The following is a 23,592-nucleotide window of genomic DNA, read 5'->3' as shown; positions in this document are numbered from 1 at the left end:
TACTTTTGGAACAATCTCTACATAAAAAGTCCCAGGTATCCATATAGTTTCTTTGCAACGAAGTAATCTCTTATGGATCAGATAAGAAGAAAGCTGCTCCTTCCACAAAATCATTCTGCCTTTGGTAGTTGCTGTGTGACCACTTAGGGGTTTGGAGTGCAAAGTGAAACATTCAAGGATTGCTTTATTCCAGTATGTTTAGGATTACTTTTTCCAGCATGTAAAAGACACAGATATTCCTGTGTACATTCTGAGTTCTTTAAAAAAAAAAATACAACCATGTATTCCGATGCTGAATATGCAGAATATACTGAATAGCTTTAGTTGGTACTTGGAGGCAGTTAGAATTTTTTCTTTATCAGCTGAAAAATCTCATAGAAATCTGCAGAGTGTTCAAGGAATTCAGGTACTTCAATCCCACCCTCATATATATAACTCAGTGTTTTGAAATGTAAATCCTACTGGTATCTTAAATATACATATATATTAAGTACTTCAGAGAATGTTACCTATAAAGCATTTATTTGTAGCCATGGACTGTTTTAAGTATGTGCAATAAGATACCATGTACTGCTAACATAATTCCTAATCATATTGTAAGAGCCCGCAGACAGGTTTCTTATATCACAATCAGTGTGTTTTATAATGCATTGTTCCCCAGGGCTCGGTGCTGGGGATGCTTCTATTTAACATCTTTATTAATGATCTTGATGAGGGGGTTGAGTGCACCCTCAGTCTGCAGATGATGCCATGTTGGGAGGTAGTGTTGATCTGCCAGAGGGGAGAAAGGCACTACAGAGGGACCTGCATAGGCTGGATTGATGGGACAGGGTAAACTGTATGAGTTTCAATAGGGCCAAATGTCTGGTCCTGCATTCTGGTCTTAACAACCCCAGGCAACCCTGTGGGCTTTGGGAGGAATGGCTGGAAAGCTGCGTGATGGAAAGGGACCTTGGTGTGCTGATGGACAGTCAGCTGAATATGAACCAGCAGTGTGCACAGGTGGCCAAGAAGGCCAATGGCATCCTGGCTTGTATCAGGAGTGGTGTGATGAGCAGGACTAGGGAAGTCATCCTGCCCAGTACTCTGCACTGGTGAGGCCTCACCTCGAGTGCTGTATTCAGTTTTGGGAACCTCAGTAAAGAAAGGACACTCAGGTCCAAAGAAGGGCAACAAAGCTTGTGAGGGGTTTGGAGAACGTTGCCTACGAGGAGCAACTGAGGGAACTGGGGCTGTTTAGTCTGGGGAAAAGGAGGCTGAGGGGAGACCTTATTGTTCTCTTCCAATACCTGAAAGGTGACTTCCAATCTAGATGCAGAGGGAGATATTAAATGCAAGAAGAGAATAGTTGTTGAATTGAATCTTGAATCAGGACCGAGTAGGCAACATAAACAGTGTATTTAGTTCTGTATAAGGCTGGAGATAAAAGGATAATGACCGTAGGAGGAGGAAAGAGAATTGCATCAGCCTCTGGAATGAAGGTTCTTGTTTGTGTGCATTAAAGGAACTATTATTATTCCATAGAAATATCCATGGAGATCTGAAGTAACTATGTGAGCTGGGATTAAGTATATGTATTAGGTCTTCGTAGCATATGAAGTTGTCAAAATGATCAGTCCTAGAACTGGTCTATGGAATCTTCTGACATATGAAAATGTAGCAGGGTGCTGAAAATACAGACCCAGAGTGTTTAAAGAAAAGAAAAAATGGTATTTATAATCAAAAGAAGGAAAAAAGGATCAGAATTTGTTCCTGCCAAGAGATTAGGACAAGAATTGATTTGTGATTTCTGGACAAATGTAAGGAAATAAAACACAAAAAGCTGAAAAACAACAGTGTAAGTACAAGCACACAAAGGCAGTAATAGAAAAAAAAAAAGGGGATTATAAAGGATAAAGCTGATGCCTTTAATGCGCTGCTTGGCAGTATTAAAAGCACAATGAAAAGCAAACAAATTCTGCAGTGGATACACAGAAGTAGTGAAAAGCCAAAAGGTATCTTCATAGCTGCTGGATGACTGTACTTAGTGGAGCTTACCCCATTATAGAGAAGCTGTTAGAAGAGAGATGAGGATTCAGCAAAGGTCAAACTGAAGTGGTCTGGGGTCCTGAGGATCTGAAAGTATTATGAGAGAACAGGAAAATAATATTTTAATAGCATTTAGAAAACAGAGAAGGAAAGTGATCAACAGAGGGCCTTGTTGAATTATAAGAATGTGCTTGGAATAAAATGAGCAGATGCTACAAGAATACTTGAGCTGGTGATGCATTTAGGAACAAGGAGCTGTGAACTAAAAGTGAGAGGGGGCCATGCACATTAATTTAACCACATTTCCTTAAAGAGTAATGCATCAAATAGACTTTCAAGAAGAGTAGGGTAAATGCTCCAAGCAATTTTAAAACATTAGCTAAGTTTTAACTTTCAGAGTGTGGGGAGAAAAGTGGTTTTCCAGCAGCCCTTCAGTCCCCCATAAAAATTTTCCAGACTTGCTTTGAAAAAGAGCTTTATACATCTAACTCCTCCTAACATCACTGGAATGGAGTTAGAGAGTAGAGAGTAACTGACTACTGGGATTGTTCATGAAAGTCCAGGCTAAAGAGTGAAAGAAGAGGAGGATACTGAAGTTATGTGGAAAATGAGCATCCAGTTGACCTTGCTGTTTAGCTGGACCTTCCCCCAAAGTCTCTGTTGCTTGACAGTTTTACACATGAAATACTCTATTTCTTTTTTCTTAGTAGACGCTCTTCTGAAGACACAGACATCTCAGCCCAAAAACAGCTTCTGCAAATCGAAGTTAGTAAGCACTCTGGATTGTTTGCACCTTGCTCAATATCTGCAGCAGTTAGACTTTTGGAACAAGAACACAGAATCTTCTCTAAAAAGCTAGAGATGAAGTCATTCTCCAGTGGAATAAAAGCTTCTAGTGAAACACGCTCATTTTAATTTAAGATGAATGAGATTGAAACTGTATTGCCTCAAGATAATTTCCGTCTGCACTGTTGGTCAGTCCTAGCTCTTTAGCACTTATAGCTTGGTTAACCCTTCTAGTTCTTCAGAGATTGCATTAATCCTGTTTTTTTACTCAGCCTTCCCCAGGCACAGAACTTTATTAGGGAAGAACAATATGTATTGCTGTGCTAGTGACTGAACAACGCACAACAGAGCTGAAGGCAAAGGATCCAAACCACATTTCAGCTTTGTCCACATTTAGTTCAGTATGTAGAGCATCATACACAGTACTACTATTTTTTTCTGTTTTCTGCTATATTTTTAATTGATGACTTGCTCTAATTATACTACTAGGTGTCAATTTAAACTATACTCATCATCAAAACAAAGTTTGGTACGTTCTGTATTTGACAAGTCATGTTCTCGCTGAACAGTCGTATTTTGTGGATTTTTTTGGTGTTACTTTGACTAAAAAGCAGTCTGCTCATTAGCTTGCCTAGATACTTGCTGCTCTAACAGGTCAACATTTTCAACACCTTGGTTGTGCAGGTGATGTTTTTCAGACTCTAAAAACATTGCTCTGTCCTGAAGCAATGATTTTTGTCTTGGTCGAGTGAGAATTTCAGTAGTTATCATGGTAAATAGAACTAAGTTATAAATATGGATTTTTGCATCTGAAAAAAAACCCCAGTGTTGCCAAACGAATTCTTGCAGGCAAAACCTAAATACTTATTTTTATTCATGAAGCCATCAGTTTTTCCAAAAGGTATGCTGCAAATGCACATATTGAAATCTGTGGGAGGGTTCTATCAAGCATGCAATTACTACAGCGTGAAGTCAGTAATATTTGATAGAGACTGAAAACTGGTACCGTCAGTGACCCAGTTCTTTGGACAATGGCAATGGGAATATCTTCCATCTTCTGCACCCTTCCCATTGACGTGACTCTGGTGGTGGGTATTCTGTTGTTTCCCACAGGTGATGTTCACAGATTAAATTGATCTTGCTCTGAGGTGATATCCAATGTAAACGTTCTTTTCTGTTTCATCGTATCTCTTTGGAGGATTGGTTTACTGCAGGAAGAAATGTCAAAGTTCTTCTATCAATCAGGCAAACATCATCTCTTCTGACAGGAATTTGCTCAGTTTGGTCCTGTATATGGTGAACATAGAAGTGCACTTGTTTCTCCCTGGAATTTTTAGTTTTGGAAAGTCCTTCAGCAGGGAGTGCTGCTTAATCACTCAGTGTGACTTCGTCTCTCCTAGGTAGGCTTTTGGTGAAAGCCAGGATGAATGAATTGGTCCTCAGAATAATTTTTAAGGGAAAAATTGGATGTTTACCGCTACATGGCATGAACTTCATGGTGCCTCTTTGCCATATGATGTCTACCAATTGGCGTGAGGTTTTAATTCCCAATTAACTAGAAAAGAAATACACTTGAGAAGTGTTGAAGGTTTGTGCTTGCTTTGAGGCAAATGATCTTTGCAGATAATGAAGGCAGCATTGTATCCTTACAGCAAATTGAAGTGGAAATTTGTGGGCTTTTCTGATTGTGTGGTTTTGTTGCCATCATTTATTTCTTGGTTGTTTTTCTTTTCCCCTCTTAACCAATAGGCCAGATTTCCACATGGTGCTTTAGTTCTCTTGGAGCCTGGCTGGTTTTTATCAGTTGAGAATTTATGTCTTGAAGGGAGTGCCTCTATCAGATGTACTTGTTTTCCCAAGGAAAGAACTTCCCATTCTGCAACCTGCCTTCTCATTCCCAGTGCTTTTCAAACGTTGTAATATCTTAGCACTTTCTAAATGTTGCAAAGGATTTGAATAACTTCTACTTCAGCATATGGTATGTATCATCAGTGTAATCCACTACAGGTTCTGAGAGCTGATAGCAAACTGCATGAGAGAGTCTATGCGGAAAGTAAATGAGATGGGGAAGAACTTTAAATATGAAATTCGAGCAACAGTGAGATAAATCAATAAAACCCATTTAAAACATTAGGATAAAGTAATTTGCTTTGAATGCTCAGGAGAATTTACTATCTTGTGTTCAGTTTGTATCCCATGTTTACTTAATTTTGTCTTCTGCCTGTTTGTAATGGGTTTTTTCTGTGTTTTTTTAAAATTTTTTTTTGTTTTTTATAACTGCGCATATTTGAGGTAATTCAAGTAATGAGAGAAATTGATACTTGCAGTATAAAAATGACTGTCCAGGTGTCTTGGATGGCATTGAAACCAGTTCTGGAAGTAAACAAGTAACATTCAGGATGTTAGTTCTTCTTCACCTGCAACTTATTCTGCATATCTTGTAGAGAGAAACTGATGCTTCAATTTACTGTGCCACCTGGACTCTTTTACTTTGTGCCTTAAGCAGAAAGACTCTGTACTCTCTGGAGCTTTGTTATACCTCATGCTGTACTTTCTGATGCATCAGCTCATGGAGAGAAGATAATGGCACAGAGTTGTTGGATTTTTTTTTTTCCATTCCAGTGAAAATGCTTTCATTTAATTTGTGAATGTTTCTGTCACTCCACTTAAAGCAATGTTCGTGTATTTGGTTTTGCACAAAAGGTGGAAACGCTGCCTAGTTTCTCTTCACAACCTCAGTCCTTGACTTCAGCAAACCATCAGAGGCTGAATTCCTCTTACAGCAACAGCTGCAGGAATTAGGAATTTTAGAGGGTCACACTTTATCACATGCAAGTACAGTGTGTCTTGCTTCACTGGAGCTGGACTCTCGTAGATTTAATTGAACTATGTTGCCGTTGGGTTTTTTTTTGGTTTGTTTTTTTTTTACTGCTGCTTGGTCTCACTTTATTGGATATCTTAGCCATAGCTGTTAAAAAGCAACATTAGAGCTGAGCAAAAAATAAAATTGCAGAAGAACAAAATGTTACAGGAGGCAGATATCCATGTGTGTTTTATAGAAATAGGACTTAGGTTGCCAGAGGCGTTGTTTGTGACTTTATAGCCAAGTTGAATGCTCTAAACCATGTACAAAACTAAAAAGTGACATGATATAATGCAAGATTTAAAGATGTAGACAAGCACAGAGTTGTTTGTCTTGTCCTGAAGTGTAGAAAGGACCTGTGGTGTTTGTGGAAGGAATCACCTTGGATGGACATATTTAACCCTTAACAGCTTAATCTTCTCATGCTTTCTCAGCTGTCTCTGTTGAGACATGGGCTACATGACAAGTTTAATGTTTTAAACAGCTATTTAGAAATGTATTAGAAATTACTTGAGAAACTATTATGTAGGTTTTAGAACAACACCAGCAATACATGCCAGCAGTTGTTTTCAAATGGCCATTAAGCAAAACTTCCACGCTTGATCACTCTTTTTTTGAGCTGACATGGTGCTTTTGATGTTGCTATGAGATGATGATGGTAGAGATACTTGCAATGTAGACATGCTGCTGTCTAAAATCCCTAAGGATTAGAAGAGCAGTTGAGGCCAGTTTCTTACTGGGTCTCTGTAGCTTGCTTGAGGCCCACGGCTTAAAGAGTCCTTGAAGCAGATTTTGCATTGAGCACTAAATAAAACATTTTCTGTCACTGTTTCAGACAAGAAATTCCTTAAAATAAAAATACTTCTAAATAATTTACAGGTTATTGAGGATATATCTTCCAAATTCAGAATGTTTACGAGTAAAATAAAGCACTAATCATACTAATGTTTTTAAATTGAAATTCTTTGAAGGCAGAGCTGTCCGCATACATTGGGAATATGGTTGCTGTGCTTTTGTTACCTATGCATCAGTGGTTATATATTTTTTTTCAGTTTGAGTCTGCTATTATGATGAGGCTTCTGTCTGTTTTCTGCATCTAAAGGAAAGGATTGGTTCAGAATATTGAAATACAGAGGTTTTGTTTTTTTTTTCCTGCAAATCTCTCACAACTGGTACAGTCCAATCAAAATCAGCTTTCACGCTGTGTCTGGTGTTGCTGCCAAAGGCTGCCTGCCCTGGGCTGATGTTGATGTTTCTCTTCCACTTCTGAGAGTGTTTGTCATATTGTCTCAATCAGGCCAAATGAAATACAAACTGGAAGCAAGAGAAAGATTGGGAAATCAGTTGTGGTGTGAATGAATATGTTTGGGGGCTCTTGGGGGCTGAAGCTTGGAGACTGGGGCAAATGGGTGCTATTGAGAACTGCATTGCCTACCTGGAGGAAAAAAAGAGCTGTATGGTGTTTGCTATTTATGTTGGAAGCAGTTGTTCCTTGCTCATTAAAGGCTCAGTGATCTGATCCAGAAATAGACTTTGTTGCTTGGAGGCACGAGTTGTGATGAGTAGAAATGAACAGTGAGTAACCCATCAGCTGAAAAATGCCACAAACAGAATCCAAACTATTAGAAACCCCAAGAAAATTCATAGGTGTCAAGTTAGGTTTGTGAATAATTCATAAATAACAGTTTCCATGTTACAGAGTAAATCACTCAGGAAATTCTGCTCACCACCTTCTCATAGTAGTGACTTCTGAGCTAGTATAGTTGGTACGTTTATTATTTCTTTTGTTTGTTTCAAAACAATATCTTTATGATTAAGTTAGCTGAATAGCTGTGCCAGGATTGCAGCTGGCATCCATTCTGCTCTGCCAGCATTTCACAAGGAGCACCTCCATGACCTGTTGTTGAACAGGTGACCTAACAGGAAAAAGAATCTTGTTAATGACATGATAGCCTTTGACATTGCTTCCTCAAAACCCCACTTGCATGTGTGCAGAAAGAGCAGTGCAAAGCATTTCCAATCGTATTACAAGGGTTTGCAGAGCAGAATGGTGTGGAAAGGTGATCCAGAATGGGGAGCTGGTAAAAAGGGCTGGGATTCTAATGCAATGCTTCAGCATTTTTATTTTCTGTAGACTTGCTCCCCTCTTTGAAAGACATTTCATACTAGTAGAATGTCAGTGATTTTATTCATTCTACCAAGCATATGATCACCCTTGCAGAGATCAATGTTCCTCTGACTAACAGTTTCATCTTTGCTTTGTTTTTGTGTTACTGCTATAAGCAGAACATCTGGCCTTATGGGACAAGGAAGGCATCTGGCTTCTTGGAAGAGGCAGCAGAACAACTCAGATTTTGCTGCTCTGAAAGTAATGCCTCCTGTTTAGTTCCATGGCATCTGCAACAGTTCCTCGCTGCCTTCCATCCCCCCTTCTTGGCTTTCTGTGCCCAGCGCTGAGCACAGGCCGTGCCCGCAGCCTGCCCTGGGCTGCTGTGTGCCCAGGCTCCTACCCAGCACTGATACCTGGACTGGGCCCTCACCCTGCGGGGCAGAGCCATTCCCACTGGGGAGAGCAAGAGGGGACATGGGAGTCCCCAGGCAGACCCTCAAGTACCCACATGGAGAGGCACAGACTGTTTTTGCTTTTTTAAGAATTGCTTAGGTTTTTATTGTTATTACTTTGTGTTGTCCTTTTAAATCGGTTGTGGCCCAGTGTTGAAACAAAAGTCCCAATGGAGCAACTGCGGTGGACCTTCATGCTGCCCTTGAGCCCTTCTTCCCGTCCAAAGCCAAGTCCTCTGCTTCTCCAAAGGAACAGCCGCCTCTGTAGCTTCTGTGCCAGCGCCTGGAGGCCGCAGGGAGCTCGGGGCCGTCCGCTGGACTCCTCGTGCTGTGGTGGTGCAGCAGCTGAGAGGACACCAGTCCCAGTCCTGCCCTCTTGTCAGGGCTCAGCTGGAGGCTGCAGGAAGCTGAAAGCCATCTGTTGGACTCCTTGTCTTGTCCCGGCGCAGCAGCTTCTAGGACAGCAGTGCCAGTCCTTCCCGTCTCCTCAGAGTTAGGGGAAGAAGAGGTGAGAGGTCTTGGGGAAGGCTGAGGATGGAGGGCGGGGAAGAAAGGGCGGCAGGGAGCAGCAGCTGGCGCAGGGGCTCTCTGGCGGATGGTGCCATTTCAACGCCAAGATGGAAATGGAGAGCCCCTGGTGCGCCGCCGATGGAGGTAGCAGCGTCGCCAGGCAGACACGATGTTGTGGTGCCTGCCCTGCCTCGATGGAGGTGGATCCACCTCCATGGGCTCTTCCTCCAGAGGGATGTCCACCTCCATGGGCTCGACGCTGCTGTCTGGTGGATCGACATCCATCGGCTCAGGTTTGCTGCTGCTCCCCTGAAGCCGCCGCTTCTTTGGTGGAGGAGGATCCATCCTCCTCCACGAGGGACAACACAAAAGGTGTGAAGGGACTTTATATGTTGCTCCTTGGGCCACAAGGGTGTCACCAAGTCGCGAGTCGACTAAGGACTGAAGTTCTGTTGTCAGGGTCCCTGTATTTATAGCGGTTGTCAGGGAGGTGGTTTGTGACATCAGAAAGCCATGGCAGTGTGACCATTAGAATGTCCCATGGTGACCAAAACATGGCTGTGTTGGGCGTGGGGAGGCAATGGCCTGAGAACAGCCATAGTTTTCAATGGGGATGTAGGGTGCATATAATTTGAAAGATGAATAGAAATAAAACCAGCTCACAGTAATAAACAGACAAGCCAACAAACTTTGAGGCAGTGCATGCTATTGAGATCCTTCAGTCATTTGCATGAGTTCTGGGTACAGTGAAGCACATTTGAAACATTTATACACCAGTGCACACAGCAGGTGGAAGTAGGTAGAGCAGCTGGAAGTCTTGGCACTGTCCCATAGCTGCAGTGTCATTGGCATTAGCAAAATGTGTTGGGAAGAGCCCTGTGCCTGTTGTGTCATGATGGACGGTTACTGGCCCTTCATCAGCGACAGGCAGGGCAGTTGTGGGAGAGAAAGTGAAGTGTCATCTACCATAGGCCATGGTAGATGACAATTAGGAACGGTGCTTGTAGATTTGTTGCTTTTAAACATTGAAGTTGAAGTTTCAAATCCTTGGTGGTGGTTGGGAATTTGTCACAAAACTTCAACCCAGGATATCAGTACCACCAATATCTGCCTCTAATGTCCTGGGCCACATAATAAAATAGGAGGCCTTACTTTTGGAGCTGTTCTCATAGCTTGCATTGAATAGGATGAGCTTGGAGTGTGACCTTTGCTTCTGAAATCCTCTGCATCCTCTGGTAGCGTGTCAGAACTCAAGAGTAAGCTGGTGATTAGATTTTTAACAGATAGGAGTTTAAGTCCTTATTGAGCTGTGTGGAAGATGTAACATGGCTGTAAGCAGTGATATGACACGTAACCAGAATCAAGAGCATGGGGATCATTTTGTAACCTCTAATTCCTGAGGGAATCTCGAACACATCCTTCCAGCAAGCACAAGTCATGGCTGCTGTAAATACTAGGGTCTGCTTTGTACAAAGATTCAAGTAGTGCATAAAAGCATTCTGCAAATATATGTATTTTGTTACGTTAATCAGTGTGGGAGGTCGTTGTGTGTGTGTATGTTCCATGTGTTAACAAGATGAGGCAGAAGCCCCAAAGAAAATAGAAAATCAAGTCTATAAATTATCATTTTGAAATTAGACAGTGTCAGCCTTGAAAGTTCTTCTTGTAAATGTAAATAATGGGACTTGGTTATTGTTATCCCTAATGATTTATTCATCAGGTAGAAAAATACCTGTATTGACAGTGCAAGATAAATCCATGCTTCTTCAAAAATAGGTGACCTAACAGGAAAAAGAATTTAGTTAATGCCAGGATAGCCTTTGACATTGCTTCCTCAAAACCCCACTTGCATGTGTGCAGAAAGAGCAGTGCAAAGCATTTCCAATCGTATTACAAGGGTTTGCAGAGCAGAATGGTGTGGAAAGGTGATCCAGAACGGGGAGCTGGTACAAAGGGCTGGGATTCTAATGCAATGCTTCAGCGTTATTTTTCTGTAGGTTTGCTCCCCTCTTTGAAAGACATTTCATACTATTAAAATGTCAGTGATTTTATTCATTCTACCAAGCATATGATCACCCTTGCTGAGATCGGTGTTCCAGTGACTAACAGTTTCATCTTTGCTTTGTTTTTGTGTCACTGCTATAAGCAGAACATCTGGCCTTATGGGACAAGGAAGGCATCTGGCTTCTTGGAAGAGGCAGCAGAACAACTCAGATTTTGCTGCTCTGAAAGTAATGCCTCCTGTTTAGTTCCATGGCATCTGCAACAGTTCCTCGCTGCCTTCCATCCCCCCTTCTTGGCTTTCTGTGCCCAGCGCTGAGCACAGGCCGTGCCCGCAGCCTGCCCTGGGCTGCTGTGTGCCCAGGCTCCTACCCAGCACTGATACCTGGACTGGGCCCTCACCCTGCGGGGCAGAGCCATTCCCACTGGGGAGAGCAAGAGGGGACATGGGAGTCCCCAGGCAGACCCTCAAGTACCCACATGGAGAGGCACAGACTGTTTTTGCTTTTTTAAGAATTGCTTAGGTTTTTATTGTTATTATTTTGTGTTGTCCTTTTAAATCGGTTGTGGCCCAGTGTTGAAACAGAAGTCCCAGTGGAGCAACTGCAGTGCACCTTGGTGTTGCCCTTGAGCCCTTCTTCCCATCCAAAGCCAAGTCCTCTGCTTCTCCAAAGGAACAGCCGCCTCTGTAGCTTCTGTGCCAGCGCCTGGAGGCCGCAGGGAGCTCGGGGCCGTCCGCTGGACTCCTCGTGCTGTGGTGGTGCAGCAGCTGAGAGGACGCCAGTCCCAGTCCTGCCCTCTTGTCAGGGCTCAGCTGGAGGCTGCAGGAAGCTGAAAGCCATCTGTTGGACTCCTTGTCTTGTCCCAGCGCAGCAGCTTCTGGGACAGCAGTGCCAGTCCCTCCCGTCTCCTCAGAGTTAGGGGAAGAAGAGGTGAGAGGTCTTGGGGAAGGCTGAGGATGGAGGGCGGGGAAGAAAGGGCGGCAGGGAGCAGCAGCTGGCGCAGGGGCTCTCTGGCGGATGGTGCCATTTCAACGCCAAGATGGAAATGGAGAGCCCCTGGTGCGCCGCCGATGGATGTAGCAGCGTCTCCAGGCAGACACGATGTTGGGGTGTCTGCCCTGCCTCGATGGAGGTGGATCCACCTCCATGGGCTCTTCCTCCAGAGGGATGTCCACCTCCATGGGCTCGACGCTGCTCTGTGGTGGATCGACATCCATCGGCTCAGTTTTGCTGCTGCTCCCCTGAAGCCGCCGCTTCTTTGGTGGAGGAGGATCCATCCTCCTCCACGAGGGAAAACACAAAAGGTGTGAAGGGACTTTATATGTTGCTCCTTGGGCCACAAGGGTGTCACCAAGTTGCGAGTCGACTAAGGACTGATGTTCTGTTGTCAGGGTCCCTGTATTTATAGCGGTTGTCAGGGAGGTGGTTTGTGACATCAGAAAGCCGTGGCAGTGTGACCATTAGAATGTCCCATGGTGACCAAAACATGGCTGTGTTGGGCGTGGGGAGGCAGTGGCCTGAGAGCAGCCATAGTTTTCAATGGGGATGGAGGGTGCATATAATCTGAAAGATGAATAGAAATAAAACCAGCTCACAGTAATAAACAGACAAGCCAACAAACTTTGAGGCAGTGCATGCTATTGAGATCCTTCAGTCATTTGCATGAGTTCTGGGTACAGTGAAGCACATTTGAAACATTTATATACCAGTGCACACAGCAGGTGGAAGTAGGTAGAGCAGCTGGAAGTCTTGGCACTGTCCCATAGCTGCAGTGTCATTGGCATTAGCAAAATGTGTTGGGAAGAGCCCTGTGCCTGTTGTATCATGATGGACGGTTACTGGCCCTTCATCAGCGACAGGCAGGGCAGTTGTGGGAGAGAAAGTGAAGTGTCATCTACCATAGGCCATGGTAGATGACAATTAGGAACGGTGCTTGTAGATTTGTTGCTTTTAAACATTGAAGTTGAAGTTTCAAATCCTTGGTGGTGGTTGGGAATTTGTCACAAAACTTCAACCCAGGATATCAGTACCACCAATATCTGCCTCTAATGTCCTGGGCCACATAATAAAATAGGAGGCCTTACTTTTGGAGCTGTTCTCATAGCTTGCATTGAATAGGATGAGCTTGGAGTGTGACCTTTCCTTCTGAAATCCTCTGCATCCTCTGGTAGCGTGTCAGAACTCAAGAGTAAGCTGGTGATTAGATTTTTAACAGATAGGAGTTTAAGTCCTTATTGAGCTGTGTGGAAGATGTAACATGGCTGTATGCAGTGATACTACACGTAACCAGAATCAAGAGCATGGGGATCATTTTGTAACCTCTAATTCCTGAGGGAATCTCGAACACATCCTTCCAGCAAGCACAAGTCATGGCTGCTGTAAATACTAGGGTCTGCTTTGTAGAAAGATTCAAGTAGTGCATAAAAGCATTCTGCAAATATATGTATTTTGTTACGTTAATCAGTGTGGAAGGTCGTTGTGTGTGTGTATGTTCCATGTGTTAACAAGGTGAGGCAGAAGCCCCAAAGAAAATAGAAAATCAAGTCTATGAATTATCTTTTTGAAATTAGACAGTGTCAGCCTTGAAAGTTCTTCTTGTAAATGTAAATAATGGGACTTGGTTATTGTTATCCCTAATGATTTATTCATCAAGTAGAAAAATACCTGTATTGACAGTGCAAGATAAATCCATGCTTCTTCACAAACAGGTGACCTAACAGGAAAAAGAATCTAGTTAATGCCAGGATAGCCTTTGAAATTGCTTCCACAAAACCCCACTTGCATGTGTGCAGAAAGAGCAGTGCAAAGCATTTCCAATCGTATTACAAGGGTTTGCCGAGCTGAATGGTGTGGAAAGGTGATCCAGAATGGGGAGCTGGTAAAAAGGGCTGGGTTTATACTGCAATGCTTCAGTGTTATTTTTCTGTAGACTTGCTCCCCTCTTTGAAAGACATTTCATACTAGTAAAATGTCTGTGATTTTATTCATACTGCCAAGCGTATGATCACCCTTTCTGAGATCAATGTTCAAGTGACTAACAGTTTCATCTTTGCTTTGATTTTTGTCACTGCTATAAGCAGAACATCTGGCCTTATGGGACAAGGAAGGCATCTGGCTTCTGAGAAGAGGCAGCAGAACAACTCAGATTTTGCTGCTCTGAAAGTAATGCCTCCTGTTTAGTTCCATGGCATCTGCAACAGTTCCTCGCTGCCTTCCATCCCCTCTTCTTGGCTTTCTGTGCCCAGCGCTGAGCACAGGCCGTGCCTGCAGCCTGCCCTGGGCTGCTGTGTGCCCAGGCTCCTACCCAGCACTGATACCTGGACTGGGCCCTCACCCTGCGGGGCAGAGCCTTTCCCACTGGGGAGAGCAAGAGGGGACACGGGATTTTCCAGGCAGACCCTCAAGTACCCACATGGAGAGGCACAGACTGTTTTTGCTTTTTTAAGAATTGCTTAGGTTTTTATTGTTATTATTTTGTGTTGTCCTTTTAAATCGGTTGTGGCCCAGTGTTGAAACAGAAGTCCCAGTGGAGCAACTGCAGTGCACCTTGGTGTTGCCCTTGAGCCCTTCTTCCCATCCAAAGCCAAGTCCTCTGCTTCTCCAAAGGAACAGCCGCCTCTGTAGCTTCTGTGCCAGCGCCTGGAGGCCGCAGGGAGCTCGGGGCCGTCCGCTGGACTCCTCGTGCTGTGGTGGTGCAGCAGCTGAGAGGACGCCAGTCCCAGTCCTGCCCTCTTGTCAGGGCTCAGCTGGAGGCTGCAGGAAGCTGAAAGCCATCTGTTGGACTCCTTGTCTTGTCCCAGCGCAGCAGCTTCTAGGACAGCAGTGCCAGTCCTTCCCGTCTCCTCAGAGTTAGGGGAAGAAGAGGTGAGAGGTCTTGGGGAAGGCTGAGGATGGAGGGTGGGGAAGAAAGGGCGGCAGGGAGCAGCAGCTGGCGCAGGGGCTCTCTGGCGGATGGTGCCATTTCAACGCCAAGATGGAAATGGAGAGCCCCTGGTGCGCCGCCGATGGAGGTAGCAGCGTCGCCAGGCAGACACGATGTTGGGGTGCCTGCCCTGCCTCGATGGAGGTGGATCCACCTCCATGGGTTCGTCCTGCTGCGGGATGTCCACCTCCATGGGCTCGACGCTGCTCTGTGGTGGATTGACATCCATCGGCTCAGGTTTGCTGCTGCTCACCTGAAGCCGCCGCTTCTTTGGTGGAGGAGGATCCATCCTCCTCCACGAGGGACAACACAGAAGATGGGAAATGGCTTTGAGTTGCTCCTTGGGCCACAAGGGTGTCACCAAGTCGCGAGTCAACTAAGGACTGATGTTCTGTTGTCAGGGTCCCCGTATTTATAGTGGTTGTCAGGGAGGTGGTTTGTGACATCAGAAAGCCATGGCAGTGTGACCATTAGAATGTCCCATGGTGACCAAAACATGGCTGTGTTGGGCGTGGGGAGGCAATGGCCTGAGAGCAGCCATAGTTTTCAATGGGGATGGAGCGTGCATATAATCTGAAAGATGAATAGAAATAAAACCAGCTCACAGTAATAAACAGACAAGCCAACAAACTTTGAGGCAGTGCATGCTATTGAGATCCTTCAGTCATTTGCATGAGTTCTGGGTACAGTGAAGCGCATTTGAAACATTTATACACCAGTGCACACAGCAGGTGGAAGTAGGTAGAGCAGCTGGAAGTCTTGGCACTGTCCCATAGCTGCAGTGTCATTGGCATTAGCAAAATGTGTTGGGAAGAGCCCTGTGCCTGTTGTGTCATGATGGATGGTTACTGGCCCTTCATCAGAGACAGGCAGGGCAGTTGTGGGAGAGGAAGTGAAGTGTTGCCACCCTTCTGGGATGATGACACTGATGATGTATTCTTTAAGGACCTGAGAGGTACCTGTGCATCAGGTGCTCTTGTCGTTACGATGACTTCAACTTGCCAGATGTTAAGGGTGAATACCACACAGCTGCTATAAAACAGGTCCAGAAGAGTCCCAAAAATGGCTTGATGGTAATTTCTTGGTACAGGTTCTAGGGGAACCAATGGGGAATGGTGCTTGTAGGTTTGTTGCTTTTAAACATTGAAGTTGAAGTTTCAAATCCTTGGTGGCTGGTGGGAATTTGTCACAAAACTTCAACCCAGGATATCAATACCACCAATATCTGCCTCTGATGTCCTGGGTCAACGTAATAAAATAGGAGGCCTTACTTTTGGAGCTGTTCTCATAGCTTGCATTGAATAGGATGAGCTTGGAGTGTGACCTTTGCTTCTGAAATCCTCTGCATCCTCTGGTAGCATGTCAGAACTCAAGAGTAAGCTGGTGATTAGATTTTTAACAGATAGGAGTTTAAGTCCTTATTGAGCTGTGTGGAAGATGTAACATGGCTGTAAGCTGTGATATGACATGTAAGCAGAATCAAGAGCATGGGGATCATTTTGTAACCTCTAATTCCTGAGGGAATCCCTAACACATCCTTCCAACAAGCACAAGTCATGGCTGCTGTAAATACTAGGGTCTGCTTTGTACAAAGATTCAAGTAGTGCATAAAAGCATTCTGCAAATATATGTATTTTGTTACATTAATCAGTGTGCAAGGTCGTTGTGTGTGTGTATGTTCCATGTGTTAACAAGGTGAGGCAGAAGCCCCAAAGAAAATAGAAAATCAAGTCTATGAATTATCATTTTGAAATTAGACAGTGTCAGCCTTGAAAGTTCTTCTTGTAAATGTAAATAATGGGACTTGGTTATTGTTATCCCTAATGATTTATTCATCAAGTAGAAAAATACCTGTATTGACAGTGCAAGATAAATCCATGCTTCTTCACAAACAGGTGGCCTAACAGGAAAAAGAATCTAGTTAGTGCCAGGATAGCCTTTGACATTGCTTCCTCAAAACCCCACTTGCATGTGTGCAGAAAGAGCAGTGCAAAGCATTTCCAATTGTATTACAAGGGTTTGCAGTGCAGAGTGGTGTGGAAAGGTCATCCAGAATGGGGAGCTGGTAAAAAGGGCTGGGATTCTAATGCAATGCTTCAGCATTTTTTTTTTTCTGTAGACTTGCTCCCCACTTTGAAAGACATTTCATACTAGTAGAATGTCAGTGATTTTATTCATTCTACCAAGAATATGATCACCCTTGCTGAGATCAGTGTTCCACTGACTAACAGTTTCATCTTTGCTTTGTTTTTGTGTCACTGCTATAAGCAGAACATCTGGTCTTATGGGACAAGGAAGGCATCTGGCTTCTTGGAAGAGGCAGCAGAACAACTCAGATTCTGCTGCTCTGAAAGTAATGCCTCCTGTTTAGTTCCATGGCATCTGCAACAGTTCCTCGCTGCCTTCCATCCCCCCTTCTTGGCTTTCTGTGCCCAGCGCTGAGCACAGGCCGTGCCCGCAGCCTGCCCTGGGCTGCTGTGTGCCCAGGCTCCTACCCAGCACTGAGACCTGGATTGGGCCCTCACCCTGTGGGGCAGAGCCATTCCCACTGGGGAGAGCAAGAGGGGACATGGGAGTCGCCAGGCAGACCCTCAAGTACCCACATGGAGAGGCACAGACTGTTTTTGCTTTTTTAAGAATTGCTCAGGTTTTTATTGTTATTACTTTGTGTTGTCCTTTTAAATCGGTTGTGGCCCAGTGTTGAAACAAAAGTCCCAGTGGAGCAACTGCAGTGCACCTTGGTGTTGCCCTTGAGCCCTTCTTCCCATCCAAAGCCAAGTCCTCTGCTTCTCCAAAGGAACAGCCGCCTCTGTAGCTTCTGTGCCAGCGCCTGGAGGCCGCAGGGAGCTCGGGGCCGTCCGCTGGACTCCTCGTGCTGTGGTGGTGCAGCAGCTGAGAGGACACCAGTCCCAGTCCTGCCCTCTTGTCAGGGCTCAGCTGGAGGCTGCAGGAAGCTGAAAGCCATCTGTTGGACTCCTTGTCTTCTCCCGGCGCAGCAGCTTCTGGGACAGCAGTGCCAGTCCCTCCCGTCTCCTCAGAGTTAGGGGAAGAAGAGGTGAGAGGTCTTGGGGAAGGCTGAGGATGGAGGGCGGGGAAGAAAGGGCGGCAGGGAGCAGCAGCTGGCGCAGGGGCTCTCTGGCGGATGGTGCCATTTCAACGCCAAGATGGAAATGGAGAGCCCCTGGTGCGCCGCCGATGGAGGTAGCAGCGTCGCCAGGCAGACACGATGTTGGGGTGTCTGCCCTGCCTCGATGGAGGTGGATCCACCTCCATGGGTTCCTCCTGCAGAGGGATGTCCACCTCCATGGGCTCGACGCTGCTCTGTGGTGGATCGACATCCATCGGCTCAGGTTTGCTGCTGCTCCCCTGAAGCCGCCGCTTCTTTGGTGGAGGAGGATCCATCCTCCTCCACGAGGGACAACACGGAAGGTGGGAAATGACTTTGAGTTGCTCCTCGGGCCACAAGCGTGTCACCAAGTCGCGAGTCGACTAAGGACTGATGTTCTGTTGTCAGGGTCCCTGTATTTATAGCGGTTGTCAGGGAGGTGGTTTGTGACATCAGAAAGCTGTGGCAGTGTGACCATTAGAATGTCCCATGGTGACCAAAACATGGCTGTGTTGGGCGTGGGGAGGCAATGGCCTGAGAGCAGCCATAGTTTTCAATGGGGATGGAGGTTGCATATAATCTGAAAGATGAATAGAAATAAAACCAGCTCACAGTAATAAACAGACAAGCCAACAAACTTTGAAGCAGTGCATGCTATTGAGATCCTTCAGTCATTTGCATGAGTTCTGGGTACAGTGAAGCGCATTTGAAACATTTATACACCAGTGCACACAGCAGGTGGAAGTAGGTAGAGCAGCTGGAAGTCTTGGCACTGTCCCATAGCTGCAGTGTCATTGGCATTAGCAAAATGTGTTGGGAAGAGCCCTGTGCCTGTTGTGTCATGATGGATGGTTACTGGCCCTTCATCAGCGACAGGCAGGGCAGTTGTGGGAGAGGAAGTGAAGTGTTGCTACCCTTCTGGGATGATGACACTGATGATGTATTCTTTAAGGACCTGAGAGGTACCTGTGCATCAGGTGCTCTTGTCCTTACAATGACTTCAACTTGCCAGATGTTAAGGGTGAATACCACACAGCTGGTATAAAACAGGTCCAGGAGGGTCCTAAAAATAGCTTGATGGTAATTTCTTGGTACAGGTTCTAGGGGAACCAATGGGGAACGGTTTTTGTAGGTTTGTTGCTTTTAAACATTGAAGTTGAAGTTTCAAATCCTTGGTGGCTGGTGGGAATTTGTCACAAAACTTCAACCCAGGATATCAATACCACCAATATCTGCCTCTGATGTCCTGGGCCAACGTAATAAAATAGGAGGCCTTACTTTTGGAGCTGTTCTCATAGCTTGCATTGAATAGGATGAGCTTGGAGTGTGACCTTTGCTTCTGAAATCCTCTGCATCCTCTGGTAGCATGTCAGAACTCAAGAGTAAGCTGGTGATTAGATTTTTAACAGATAGGAGTTTAAGTCCTTATTGAGCTGTGTGGAAGATGTAACATGGCTGTAAGCTGTGATATGACATGTAACCAGAATCAAGAGCATGGGGATCATTTTGTAACCTCTGATTCCTGAGGGAATCCCTAACACATCCTTCCGGCAAGCACAAGTCATGGCTGCTGTAAATACTAGGGTCTGCTTTGTACAAAGATTCAAGTAGTGCATAAAAGCATTCTGCAAATATATGTATTTTGTTACGTTACCTTGGCTGTTTCATCATCCTGAGCAAAGTAAGTGTTTTGGCATAGATATTTGTTGACTCCAGTAATTAAACAGCTGTGGTATGAGGAGTGAATTCAAGAAATCCAAGCCCTGTCAGTGCAGCCACCTTTGACCAAGGTGCCTTGGTTCTGTTGTCTCCCCCGAATAGAACAGAATGGTTCAGTTGGCAGGGACCTACTTAAAAAGCTTCTTGGCCTCTTTAGGGATGAAACAAATTTGTGAGGGCATTGGAGTGTCTCTTGAATACTGACATGCCCAGGGCGTCAGCATCTCTGTAGGAGGCTTGTTCTAATGTTTGGCCACCCTTGTCATAATGGAATCTTTCCTTGTATCAGCTTTGTGTACTGAAAACTGTGCATTGTAGGATATAGTTCAAGAAGTTATTAGGGATAGTCTGGACTACAGTAGCTGAGAATAGAAAAATACAACATCAAATGTGTAGCTTCAGTACTACTTATGATTTATGGGAGAATGTTCACTGCAGCAGAGGCCTTTGCAAGCTGCCCTGGAGGCTGGGTGGCAAGGCCTGCCTTTCCTTGTCTTGACGTTCCCATGTCCTTCTGCATGTAATGCTCATCCACTATATGCTGAGGAAGGAAAACAATGTTTTAGAGAGTTATCTTTTCTATGAAAATCTGTTTTCGTGTTAGATATGGTTGGAAAATCAGCTCACTCTAATTCAGAAGGAGAGAAAAACTGTGTAATACATTTTCAATGGTCATGTTTGCATAATATATGCAATGCATAATCTTTCTTTCAGTTTTTTTCCTTAGGTCTTTGAGGTAAGCTTTTCTTCATGCTTTGGTGACTTCCATTGCTAAAAATGAGACAACACTTCTGGTAAAGGTTAAGAAAACCTTCAGAGCCTTATTAAGGCTTGTACCTTGACTGATCTGTAGAGCATCTTAGACGTCAAAGTAGTAAGAACATCTTCAAAAGATTGATGAGTAATTAAAATCCACGCCTTTTCAGAGCTGCAAATGCGTTGCTATACCAAAGGCTTTACATGCTACAAGCATGTCTACAATTGCCATACAACTGTGTGGTTGAATGCATGAAATCATGTCATGCAGCACATGTATGAGTTGAGAATGCAGAAATCAAGATGTACCAGGCTTTTGGAAATCATAATTGTTGTACTTCACGTGATTTAAAGGTATCTGGAGCTGTAGGCAGCGTGAATGCCGTATTTAAAGTGCTGTGCTTTCACTGACATTGTCAGAGTTTGGTACAAATCCTTAGTTGTGTGTACCCTTATGGCACTGGTACTATCTGGAATTTTAGATACTTCTGGATATTTTATTTCTAGCACCATTGCATATGACATAGAGTCATTTGGTAGTTTCCTAAATGGAAAGAAGTTAAAATCTACTATTGTATTGAGCCATATTGAAAATACTACGGAAAAAATAAGTGTGCTCATGGCCAAGAGAATTAGAGTAAGATGAGCAATATATACCCTTCAGCTCTTAACAAACTGTTTGATAGGCAAATTGTTGCATGCTGAGTCTAAGCGGTTCTGTGAGCAGGAGGAAATCATCCTCCACTGTTCTACCAAATTAGCACCCTGGATGGAGGCTGTGTGAATGCAAAATAGAAATGGAGCAAATGATCTCAGTTCTTGTTAATTCCTTTATGCCTTATTGTAAATAGAACAACTAAAATCTTGAACTGTTTAAAGTAAAAGCGTTCTGAATAGAATACGTTAGGAGGAAATTAAAACAGGATGGAATTCAGAAAGATCTCTTGGAGGAAAGTTTGCACTCAGCATACGGTATGTGTTTCACAGCGCTGTGAAATCAGACTTTCATCAAGTTATCTATGTTGAAAATGTAAACCTTCAGCCTGTTACCAGTTTTAGTGGAATATGCTGAGCCTTTGCCTTACTAGGGTGAAACATAATTGCGTGTCCTCAAAGCACAAGCTGCAAGTGGTACACATTCAAAATGGAAAGATGTGTTTTAAATGAACTGTCTGTAGGTTTGGAAATTGGATTCTTCCTTTACAGTATGAGGAGGCAAAATAGCAAAGGAAATTGTCAGGCAGCAGGACTGCTCAAATTCCATTCCTCTGGGGGCTCACATCATGGTGTTCTGAATACCAAAAGTAAGAGGAAAGACTAAACAAATGGAAAAGAGCTTGGGGTTTGTGTTTATTTATTTATTTGTTTTTAAATGTAGTTTTTATGTTTATATCACAAGCAGCAGTTGTCTGTTTTGGGTACTTTTCCTCCCCAGCTGCTGAAAATGATACGGATACAGAGCCAATCTGAGCATGGACTGTGTTTTAAGCTGTTATCATTTTTACTGCTCTTCTAGACAATGTTTTTTAAATGTAGTATATTCTCTATTCCTTTCAGTTCAGAGCTGGGAAGGGAACAGCTCTGTGCGTGTAACAACACTGGGCTCTTGACGTTTGGTTGCAGTACCTCCATGTTGTTGTGTATCGCTGGCTCAAAGATGGTAAACTTCAGGCAGTATTCCACAGTCAGCTTTTGGGTACTGGGCTCTGCATTCCAGTGCGTCTCAGTGCTTTAACAAGTAACTACAGAAGACAGTTTAAATGCTCTTAAAAAATAAAACTAAAAACTGAGTAATCTTGATTGCTTGAGAAATGCATGTGCTATCCAAACACAATACCACTGCCTTGAAAAACTGATTAGCCCGATGATCCAATAGGCTACCTGTACGTACACTGACATTTAGAGGAAAATCTAATGGGTTTCATGAGGTTGCTCACCATGCTGCATTTTGTAGATCAGCGCTCCTTGTGAATGGCAGCTGTGAGCAAGCTAAGCAAGTTATTTCAATTGAGCATCCATAAAACCTCAAGAGTAGAAACACCGTTGCATGGCTGTCAGAAATGCTGAGCTTATTTTAACAATCGTTCCCCTGGGGTATGAACTTCCTAATTTATTCTGTAAGTCTTCACCTGTGGGTAGACTGCCATCCCAGTGCCTGTGGGCAGAATAATGCATGCTGACCCTGCTGTAGCACACATAGAGTTATGCTGCTTGCAGTCAAAGTGAAAGTGGCCTCTAGAAAGGGAAGAAGTCCTAAGATCCCTCTGATATTTTTACTATGTGTTTGCCTATGTAACTGCCTATGTTTTTGGATCATGTTATAAGCGTAAGTAATGCTAATAAATACAAGTTTAAAAGTGATACGTTTTATGTTGTACATGATCACCAGAGGAAAAAAAACTGACGCATTTTGAGGCATTTTCTTATTTCTAAAATGGAGCAGAATGTGGATGCTAGAGAAATCTCCATCCCAAAATCTCTGCCAGGGTGTTGACTTGAGAGCTTCCTGCAGCTGCAATAATAGAGTTCAATATATTAAATCAGGAGGCATAGAAATAGGATTCCAGAGTACATTTCTGTAATAGAGATTAATGGGAAAACTGAAAGCCTGAAAGCTTAATTGTGTCCCCATGCTTGGAATGCTAGTTTGTTTGCATGAATTTGTGGAAATTCTAGTTAGCTCGATGTAAGTCCTACAGAAATTGCTCATTTGTTTGCAAGGCCACGAGGAGCAATTATTTTTCAAAGATAGATAATCCTACTCAGAAAGATGCTTGTTAATAATTTGGCCCTGATCCTGATCGTGCTGAGTTCAGGAGGAGCTTTATTTGTCTGCTTCATTTAGAGCAGTATCAGAACCTGAGAAAACCGCTCAAGTATGTTTTAATTTGAGTTCTTTCTACCTAAAGTGTTTACAGCCTGTTTCAACAGCGTGCTCATGGAATGGTAAGGGGGAGCTTTGCCTATGGAAAAATCTGTTTCCTTTTGAACTCATGCCAGTACTGAAAACTTCCTTCATGTTCTAAAAATACAACTGAATTTTTCACTTTACCTCTTGGCCATCTTAAACGTTCTGCTGTAATTGCCCAGCCCTCCATTCAAGTCTCGATACTTATGTTGTTTCAAGGCTGTCTCGCACAGAGTTTTAGGCTTTTTTATCTTGCTGTTCCAATTGAAGAATTAAGAAGGGTTATGTGTAGGAAACCATGCTACTGTTTGTCCTTACACTGAAGTAAGTTTATTCAAGCGTTGCTACATTTGGTGGCATCTTTGAAGACTGAAAGTATGAACTAAGAGAGATTGTTAGGGCTGCCATGGAATAAAGCAAATAAGTCAT

General features: G+C 43.9%; 1 protein-coding gene and 1 pseudogene across 2 annotated transcripts in view; one reads left to right on the top strand and one right to left on the bottom strand.

The window, feature by feature from the left end:
* LOC146752385 (receptor-type tyrosine-protein phosphatase T-like) overlaps nt 1-23,592 on the top strand; it is a 170,875-nt gene that overhangs the window by 88,595 nt on the left and 58,688 nt on the right. The gene's annotated exons all lie outside the window — the stretch shown is intronic.
* On the bottom strand, nt 15,871-18,233 carry LOC146752386 (uncharacterized; annotated as a pseudogene).

Source organism: Coturnix japonica, unplaced genomic scaffold (genome assembly GCF_054131305.1).
Source record: "Coturnix japonica strain WE unplaced genomic scaffold, WE-NBRP24 Scf046, whole genome shotgun sequence".
NCBI classification, from domain to species: Eukaryota; Metazoa; Chordata; class Aves; order Galliformes; family Phasianidae; genus Coturnix; species Coturnix japonica.
The sequence above is the reverse complement of the archived record's forward strand: the minus strand, read 5'-3'. Positions and strand labels throughout refer to the sequence as shown.